The sequence below is a fragment of the Echinops telfairi genome, unplaced genomic scaffold (assembly GCF_000313985.2).
Source record: "Echinops telfairi isolate 266 unplaced genomic scaffold, ASM31398v2 ScPeMD7_23;HRSCAF=83, whole genome shotgun sequence".
NCBI lineage: Eukaryota > Metazoa > Chordata > Mammalia > Afrosoricida > Tenrecidae > Echinops > Echinops telfairi.
Window position 1 is genome coordinate 88,959,731 of NW_022103920.1, and position 10,050 is coordinate 88,969,780.

Sequence of the window (10,050 nt, forward strand, 5' to 3'; positions counted from 1 at the left end):
AGCCATTTATCTCTGCGTCCTTCAATTTACCCCACATGTATTTATCGGCCAGGTGGACACAATAAACTATAACTACATCACCTGGTGAAGGAGATCAAGCTTAGTAAAGCAGAGGATTGTCAATGAAGAGGAGACCCTGAAGCAGATGGATTAACAAAGTGGCTGCAACAATGGGCTCAAATAAAGCAATGATTGTGTGGATGGTACAGGACTGAACCAGTGTTTCCTTCTGTTGTGCATCAGATTTCATGAGTCAGAACTGACACCTAACAACAACGGCCCCTAACAGCAATAACAAGAACAATCCTATCTTTGTTTCTCTTCTCTTGGTCTTCCCCTCCATCATATGTCCCCCTCCTCTCCTCTCAATTACCACCACTACCACCATTATAATCATCACATCTTTATAAAAACAGTACTGATAGTTAACATTTATGATCACTTCCATATGTCAAATACTAGGCCAAAAACTTTAGAGAATATCATTTAGTCTCCATGTCAATAATTAAGACAGGTGTTATTTTTCACAATTTTTTAGACAGGAAAACTGGGTGTCCCAAAGCAATCTATTAGGAAGTGGAAGAATATAGATTCATACCCCTGTCTGGCTGGCACCATAGCATGTACTTTTATCCATAATGATATCTATCACTTAGAGAATTTTATCTCCAGCTAGTCTCAAATCTTCAGGACCAAGCAGAGGCTAGCTTAGAGCCAAGTCAGAAAATGGAATGAAACCTCAGGCCCATCATGCAATGAGTCTTGGAATTGTCCTTGCTACCTGTTGAGCCAGTATCTAATTTGTCGGGATGACCCTTGGGGGCCTGTGTCACTTCTGGATGGCGGTCTTCCATGGATAGTAACACTTACCCAAGGCACTGCTAAGTCTGGTGGGGGCTCTGGCCCTTTTCCCTTGTCCAGCCTGCCAGCTCCCCACTAGGCTTGGAACCCTTCCCTGAATGCCAGCCCACTCTGGAGCTGGAGAGACTCTGTTTGCCTTTTACTGTCTCCTCCCACCAGGCTCAGACACCAGCTCCTGGTGCCTTGAGTAGGCAGTAAGGCTGTGCTGAGTAGCTTCCTTTTAATGAACAATGGTGGTGATGTTTGTTGTGATTTGTGCATCAGTACTATTCCAAGGGCTTCTGTCTGCACTAAAAGGCCTCAAGATAACCCTTCGAGGTCAGGGTATTATATCTTCATTTTCCATGTGAGGAAATCACATCTACAAAAGTGAAGAGACTTACCTAAGCTCATATAGCTAAACCCACCCATTACCATAGAGCTGCTTGTCACACATAGGGATCCTAGAGGACAAAGTAGAACTGCTTCTTGAGGTTTCCAAGATGGTAAATCTTTACTGGACAGGCAGCCTCATTTTTTCCCTGTGGAGTGGTTAGTGGGTTTGAACCACTGATGTTGGGCTTATCAGCCCAATATTTAAACCACTGTCCAGATAGGACTTCTTATGCTCCTATAGCTATGAAGTAGTAAAACTAGGGTGCAAAAGAATGCTGCAAAATGGCTTAGGAAAGCAAGCTTTTAAAGTGCTTACAGTGAAAGAAAGCTATTTCTCTCTTCTTTATCTTACTCAGCTTCCAGGTAAATTGACTTATGAAAAGATACTTCCACCTCAAAAATATCTTACAACTTGGAAATATTTTAGTCTTCACTCTCCTGATACCTCAATGCTAGTCTCTCCATTCGAATTCTGTTTTAGAATATATTGATATTTCTTGGTGTTCAGATGCTTTTTAAAGGTTAGGTTGCAATTATATTCATATGTCATATGCTAACACTTTACTGGTATTTTCTTATCAAAGTCTGCATGATCAAATTACCATATACATGGGTATGATTTATCAGCATATACATGATACTGACGCCAGGGAATGCTTTTTGAGATGTCAGCAAGCCTCTCTGTGTGGGTCAGGCTAAAAGTCTCCATCCAGGACAACCCCCCAGCCTGCCTCCAGGTGAGAAAAGGTCGAGCAAAGCATGGTGACCAGCAGCTGAGGGTCCCAACGTGGGTCTTCCAGGATTATCAGCAGCTAGATAACTCTGACTGCGGGTCTTCATCTGCTTCTGCTCTCATTTTAAACCTGTTTGTCTTCGTATTTAATGACAGCTTTCTTAATTATAAAGCTACGGTTCCTGAGTGGTAGAAAGGTTTAAGCACTTGGCTGGTAACGGAAAGATCAGAGGTTGAAGTCCTCCCAGAAGAATTACAGAGAAAAGGCCTGGCAATGTGTTTCTGAAGCAGCAGCCATTCAAAGCCCTCTGGAGCACAGGTCTACTCTCACTCACACGCAGTGGTCATGAGCCAGAGATGACTTGAGAGCAACTGGTGAGTGGTTCCTCCCTTCCAGTCTTGGAGAACATCTTGATCTCTCATTCAGCAAACTTAACCATCTGGGTGGCTCCCACCTAGGAAATGTTGATAAGCCCTGGTGGCTTGGGCATCAAGAGTTGGGCTGCTAATTGAGGGATCAGCAGGTGAAGCCGCCAGGCACCCCAAGGGAGAAAGATGAGGCTTTTGCCCCCCTAAGGATTTACAGTCTGGGAAATCCACAGGGGCAGTTCTTCTCTGTCCTATGGAGTATAGTGAGCCAGAAGTGATCCAATGGCAGTGAATTTGTTTGTTTGTTTATTTTAGGGCTACACTACTTCTTGTGGGACAAGAAATGGAGGGGGCCCTTGACATTGAGCTGGAGACACTTAAGAGCTGAAGTCCTCATTATGACCAAGGACTTTGCATCTGCAAGGAGGGATGAAGAGAAACAAAGACACGGAGACAAGTACTGAGATGATGCGATGGATGGACTCTGACATGCCCCCTGCCCTGGACTTCTCATGGGGATGTGTGGCGGATGCTGGGGGAAGAAGCTGGGTACATGTAGGGGGACTGAAGGAACTGCACCCAGCAGTCCGGGGAACTTGGGCACTTGTTCTTCCTCTGCAGCTTTTGCAAGTTCTGTGGAGCAGGGACAGAAGTTGTGACGGGACTTGCAGGCTGAAGCAGAGCCTGAATTCCTCTGGCTCTGAAGAAGACAACACAGAACTGACTAATGGACTGCCAGGGGGCGTCGCGTGTGCCGTAGTGACAACTGCCCAATGGAGCTGCTCCTGGGTCACGAAGGGAAAGGACACTCTCACCTCCTAATCTCCATGAGGCAGTGATGTGAGCGGGGCGGTCCTGCCGAGAGGTTCATGCCCTACGCTTTTGAGAATATTAGAGCAACGGAGAAATCCTACTGGAATATATATTTTACAAACATTTCAAGTACACAGGAAGTATAGAGACTAAAATAATAACTATGTGTTTGGCAACTGCCCAGATTTAACAAAGATTGAAATGGTGTAGATTTTACATATGGTTGAAGAAGTACATCAGCAGCATTGCTCATACAGCTAGTGTTTATTTTATTATTTTTTAATCATTTTATCGGGGGCTCTTACAACGCTTATCACAATCCATATATACATCCATTGTGTCAAGCACATTTGTACATTTGCTGCCTTCGTCATTCTCAAAACATTTGCTTTCTGCTTGAGCCCTTGAATCCAGTTTTGTCTCCTTCTCTTCTCTCCTTCCCCGAGGGGTACATTGATGTGAAGATGGGGTGAACCTTCGCATCTATTCATCTCTCACACTGACCTTGAACTGTCCTAACTCCTAGCCACCCTGTTGGGCAGGGTAGAATGTCCCGCATGGATTTCCGGGGCTGTAACTGTTTATAGGAGTAGAAAGCCGCCGCTTCCTCCTGCGGTGTTTGTGCTTCAGATAGACGCCCAACATGTCACCACGATGCCAATGTGTGTTCAACATTTACACGCATGTTAACAAGAAAACCAATCTCACTGCCATCGAGTCAATGGCCAACTCAGAGACCCTACAGAACACACGCAACTGGCCCCGAGAGTCTCCCAGACTCTAACTAACGCCTGATGTGAGTAGAAATCCCCCACATGGCCTTCTTCAGTTCCATAGAACATTATCTTTTAAGGTTTCCATTGTTTTCATTTCTCTTCCTTGTCTATCTCATATGTGTGCATAACATATATATATATGACATTTAAATGAATTATATATCACATTTATATATTTTAATTTTAGGTTTACAGTTTCCTTCAAAAGGGAATTTGGGGTTATTTCTATATCTTTGCAACCTCACTTGTAACTTTTCAATTAAAGTAATTTATTTTTATTCTTTTTTCTAAATATTTTATTAGGAGCTAATCTGGACCATCATACCAGTCCTTAGATCAATCATATCAAACAGTGTTGTACATTTCCAAACATTTTCTTCCTTCCTGAACTCCCTGATATCATCTCCCTCTTAGCAGCCCCCATCTTCCCTGCCACACCCCGCCCCTGCCAAGGAACCCTTATTCTACTTGTTGTCTCTTCTAAAGATTCCCCCATCCTGAGTTTATTTTCATCTCTGTGTCAGGTAGGATTTCCATGTATTCCAGTGTTGTTTGTGGAAAGAGCATTTCTCCCTTTCCTAATCTGGAGTGCCATTTCTTTCTATCCCAAGTGTCAGTAACTATAGGTCCGCTCTAGGATTCCTTGGTGGTGCAATGGTTCAGAGTGTGGTGCTAACTGGAAAGTCATTGGTGTGGACCTACCACTCTCACAGGAAGAAGATAGGGCAGTCCATAAAGATCACAGCCTCTGGGGAATCACATGCTTGAATTTACTAGGGCCTATAGGGTTGCTGTGGGGTTAGGGTCAACTCCATGGCAACAGGTTTTGTTTGTTTTTCCATTTAGTCATCCCTGTTAAAGAGCCCTTGCAGTGCTGTGGCTGAGTGCTTGGCAGTCTCCATTCACCAGTGGCTCTGTGGGAGAAAGATAAAGCGGTCTGCTTCCACAAGGGCTGACAGCCAATGGGGCAGAGTCCGTCTTGCAGGGTCATGATGGGGTGCCAAAATCCTTCTTTCTTTCTTACTCTATGCCTTAAACAGTGTAGTATCTGTTCTGGAAGGAACTGCATGAATTCCTGGCCCTTGTGCCTGTGAATACGACCCTTTGTGGAAACAGGGTCATTCTTTTGTTATGGGAATGAGGTTCTACCAGTGTAAGGTGGGTCCTAATCCTAATCATTTTTGAGTTCTTAAAAGATGAACATAAACACACATAGGGGCAGCAGCTACCGTGCAAGCTATATCTTCAAATTAAGGAAGCAAGCAACACTTGGGACTAACATTAAGAAGGGACTTGGGAAAAATATTTCTTGATTGGGACTTTCAGCTTCCAGAATTGGGACAACACAATCTTCTATTTCTCCAAGCCATGACATGTGACATTTTTGTTACAACAGCACTCAAAATCACACTCCGTGTCATCAGGTCCCTTCCTCCACATAGCCACCCTGTAAGACAAAGTAAACACCCCTGTGGATACCTGAGGGTTTATATCTTCCTCCCTCGGAGCTGCTGGAGGTTTCAAACTGCTGATCTTGTGAGTAGCAAGCCAGTGCACAGCCCACTACACAACCCACTATGCCAGCAAGGCTCCTGGGCAGTACGAGGTATCTATTATTATTTTTATTACAGTAGATTTCTAAACAGCTTTGATATCTGATAGAGCAACGTCCACGCCTTAGTCATTCAACATTAGAAAGCTGCCATTGAGAAATTGAGCTTGAGCATGGAGTTGCTTTATTTGAGTCAAAAATAACATGTGAATTTATTCTGACTTCAAGCTGAGTAAGTGAGAACGCCGTGAAAGCCAGAACCCGTGTAAGCAGTCACCTATCGGAGAAGGAGCGCTTGAATATTCCCCACTCCGCAGAGAGCGATAGCAAAATGGAGTCGGATCCCTTACCTGCTCACTGAAAGGCTGGGGGCTCCACCTACTAAGCACCACACAAAAGACTGACGTCACCTGCTCCTGAAAGCTTATAGCCCTGAAACCCAGTGGTGATGCGCTACCTTGTCCTATGGGCTTTCTATTCACCAGGAATGGCTGAAGGGCAATGGGTGTTTTTAGTTTCTACACGTTTCCCTTTCTTTGAATGCCTATTCAATTTGCATTTTGCCTGTCTTGACACCCCTGGAACCACCCTGAGTCAGAATGGGCTCCTTGGCAATTGGTTAGGTACACCAGGGAAACAAAGTGTTCTTTGGTGCAATCTGCTTTCAACCACTTTCATGCCATTTTTCAAAGTTATGAAGAGATATGAATCTGACCTTGGGAAGTGCTGGCTTAGCGCAATGGCAGGGATAGCCATGAACATTACTGTTTGACTCAATGACTCCCTGGCCTTGTTTTCACACACCAGATTGTCTCCCTTCCTTTGTAACAGTTAGAGACGCAGCGCTGCAGCTCAGTGTCTGTGCAAGTTGCCACTGAGGTGACTCTGAACTGCGCTCTCTAACATTGACAATCACCACAGTTGAGAAAACAGCCAGGCCCTTCTTCCAAGGTGCCTCTGGGGGGCACAAACGTTTGATTGGAAGCTGAGAGTGTTCGTTGTTGATACCACCTAAGAACTCCTGTACAAAGCGGCTGCAAACTCAAATAGACACTGGGATGGGGAAGATGAAGATGATGATGAAGAGGAGGCCATTATAATTTCCTTAAAATACGTAAGAATCATTGCCACTTCCATCAAGAAGGAAAACAGAGCTTAGTTTTCTCTCATCAAGTGGTCCTTGGTTTCCAGTTGCTCAGAGAGACTTGGTACAGAAAATACTTATTTTCCATAAACGCATATAGAGAAACAGTGCAAACGTCGTGAGGAATGTCATGTGCTGTTTGGTCAAGGAGACTGTAGGGGATGGTAAGGCTTTCAGAGGATCATAAACTCACTGGTTACCAGTGGGTCTACAGCCCACTGCCAGCAGATCTTTCCCATTTTCAAGAGACATGATTAAGCTGGATTTCTATGCTAAAATGCCACAATAGTTAAGCTGTATCATTTAAAAAATAATTTATGGGACAAGTTTATGGGGCTGGCAATACAATTCATGTAGGGGTCCCTAATTTGCAATTGCTACTTGGGGGGGAAATAGTGCAAAGAGTCAATGACTCAGTAAGTTTAGTTAGGTGCCTGGCATGAAGCCGCCTGTTTCCTGAACTGTACAGTGGAACTTTCATGGAACATGTCAGATGGTGTGTGTGTGTGTGTGTGTGCATGCGCGTGGGTGCGCATGCGTGCGCACACTTGGTGTGGATCTCCACCTGTTAGTTGATGCCCACTCATGGTGAACCAAATGGATACAGTAGACCCATAAATACATGTATTTGGTTGAATAGGACATTATCCTGAGTTTAACATTTTTTGACAAAATATTTAGGGTTCAAAAGAGAATGTTGTATCCACAAAGTTGTGTCTTGTGCATATCAAAGGTTGTTAATAAGCCTTTCTCCAATCCTGATGACTCATTCTGCTTCATATAATCCAGATTCTCTGATATTTTCTCAGCATACAGCCTGAATAAGTATGATGAGAGGATACAATCTTTTTGCATCTCTTCCCTGATTTTAAACCATGTGGTATTCCCTTGTCCAGTGAAATAGAATAAGCTAGCAATTGTATGAGTAAACATCATAGCAGATAACACAGGGCACACTCAAAATGAATAATGGAAGAGTGATTAATTAAGGGAGTCTAATAAGAGTTCAAATGGTTAACATGCTGCTCACCGTAAGGTTTGGGCTTCTAGTCCATCACACAGCACCTCAGATGAAAGCAACGGCAGTCTACTTCTCACAAACCAGTCACTGAAAGCCCTAGAGAGCCCGGTTCTACTCTGACACTCCTGGGGTCGCTCTGAGTCAGATGTGAGTGGAAGAAACTGGCTGCAGGTGGTTTACAGCAACGTGGGGAGGGCTCAGGGAACCACAGTTATGGTGAGCCACTCCGGAAGGAGCAACAGCAAGAAGCTCTCCTCTCCTCCATTCCTGAAGGCCAGACACTGAGCTACTGCCAGGACCAGTGAGAGCTGGCAGTGCGGGAACGGCTGCCTGACAGGAACTGACTTGAGGATGTTCAAGTGGAGGATTCTGACCACGCTACTCCATGGCCTCGGTTGACTGATGGGCTGTAGATACTCCCCGCACTCCAACCTCCACCTCCCTCATAGGAATGCCACATAAAACATAAGATGTCAAATACAATTTTAATCAGAGAAAATGCAAATATTGTTTTAGTGCAAGTCCAACACTTGAGACACACACACATATATGTACACACACACACACAGATATACGAGGGGTGTACCAAAAAAAAACTGGTAAAAACCTACATTGGGTAGAGTTTGCATAGTATGTATTTTTCCCGTTAAGGGACCACTGAACAACTCGCTCTGAGTTAGTGCACCCAGTGGCATCTCCTGGGAAGGTTCTCTATGGTCACAGTGATTTTTTTCATAAAAGCAGTTTTGCTCCAACCTCATTTTTGTGATGGTCTATTTCAGAGAACAGCGTGCAGTTGTGTAAGTTTGTTTCATTCTGGTGGGAAATGCTGCAAACTGTTGCGATGTTGAACACAGCTTACAAGGACAGCACTATTGGAAAAACTCAAGTGAAAAAGTGGGTTTCTCATTTCAAAAAAGGTGAAATGTCTATTGATGACAAGGTACATTCTGGACACCCATCAACTAACAGAATGAATGAAAATGTTGGCAAACTTTGTGCACCTGTGCTCAAACACCAACGCCGGACCATTTAAGAGATGGGGAAGTTATCTCCACTATCTTGGAGCTCAGTTCAGCGAATTTTAACAGAAGATTTGAGAATGAGAAAGGGTCACTGCAAAATTTGTGCCTCAGGTCTGACTGACCAGGAAAAAGAGCATCCAGTGGAAACATGACATACCTTGAAAGAACACTCTGAAGCAACCCAGACTAATTTATAAGTCATTACTGGTGGCAAGACATGGTGCTATTCTTATGACCCTGAAAGCAAACATCAATCAAGCCAGTGGAAGGCGCCATCATCACTTCGTCCCAAAAAAGCTGGTCAAGTGAAATCAAAGATCAAAAAAAATTCTCATTTATTTTTTTGATGGGGGGGGATAGTGCGTTCCGAGTTTGATCCACCTGGTCATACTGCTCATCAAGCTATTGAGGGGTTCTGAAAAGGTTGTGTAACAGTATGTGACCAAGAGGCCTGAAATGCACCTGCTCACACAGCCATCTCAGCGCACTGCTTTTGGCCAAAAACTGCATGCCTCTCATGCCCCAAGCACCTGACTCACCTGACATTGCTCCGTGTGATTTCTTTTTGTTTTAGTGAATGAAGAGGGACATGAAAGAGCAGACATTTGATGATGTAGAAGAGGTGAGGAAGAGAAAAACAGGGGAAGTTCTGCCAGGCATCCAAATAGATGAGTTTGAAAAGTGTTTCCAAGAATGGAATCACAGATTTGATAAATGTATTAAGTGTCACGGAGAGTACTTTGAAGGTGCTAAGGTTGTTTTGTTAAATAATAATAATAAAATTCATAGCTTTGACAAAAATTCCATTTTGGGGGAGTACCCCTCATATGTGTGTGCATGTATGTATGTATGCATGTATATATATATATTTTTACTGCCATCGAGTCAGTTCCCATTCATAGAAATCCCTCTAGGACAGGGTCAAACTGCTTTGTGAGTTTCCAAGGCTTGTGACTGTTTACTGGACCATAAAGTCCTGTTTTTCTCCCTCAGAGAGCTCCAGACCTTGCCAATTGCAGCCCAACTTTTAACAACTACTCCCCCAGGGCTTCTATCTATCTATCTATCTATCTATCTATCTATCTATCTATCTATCTATCTAATCATCTATCTATTTATACAAATGCTCATATGTGTGTGCATGCGTGTGTGTACTTGGACACTTGGGCGCCCTGGTGGCATAGTGGTTACAAGTTGGGCTGTGATCCCCACTGTCCACAGCTTGAATTCACCAGCAGCTCTGCAGGAGAACGATGGGAGCAATGGGCTTTCTAGGCCAGTAAACGGTTCCATGCTTGGAAACTCACGGGGGCAGTTCGAGCCCACCCTATAGGGTTGCTGTGAGTTGAAACTGGTTTGATGGCAGTGATTTTGTTTTGTT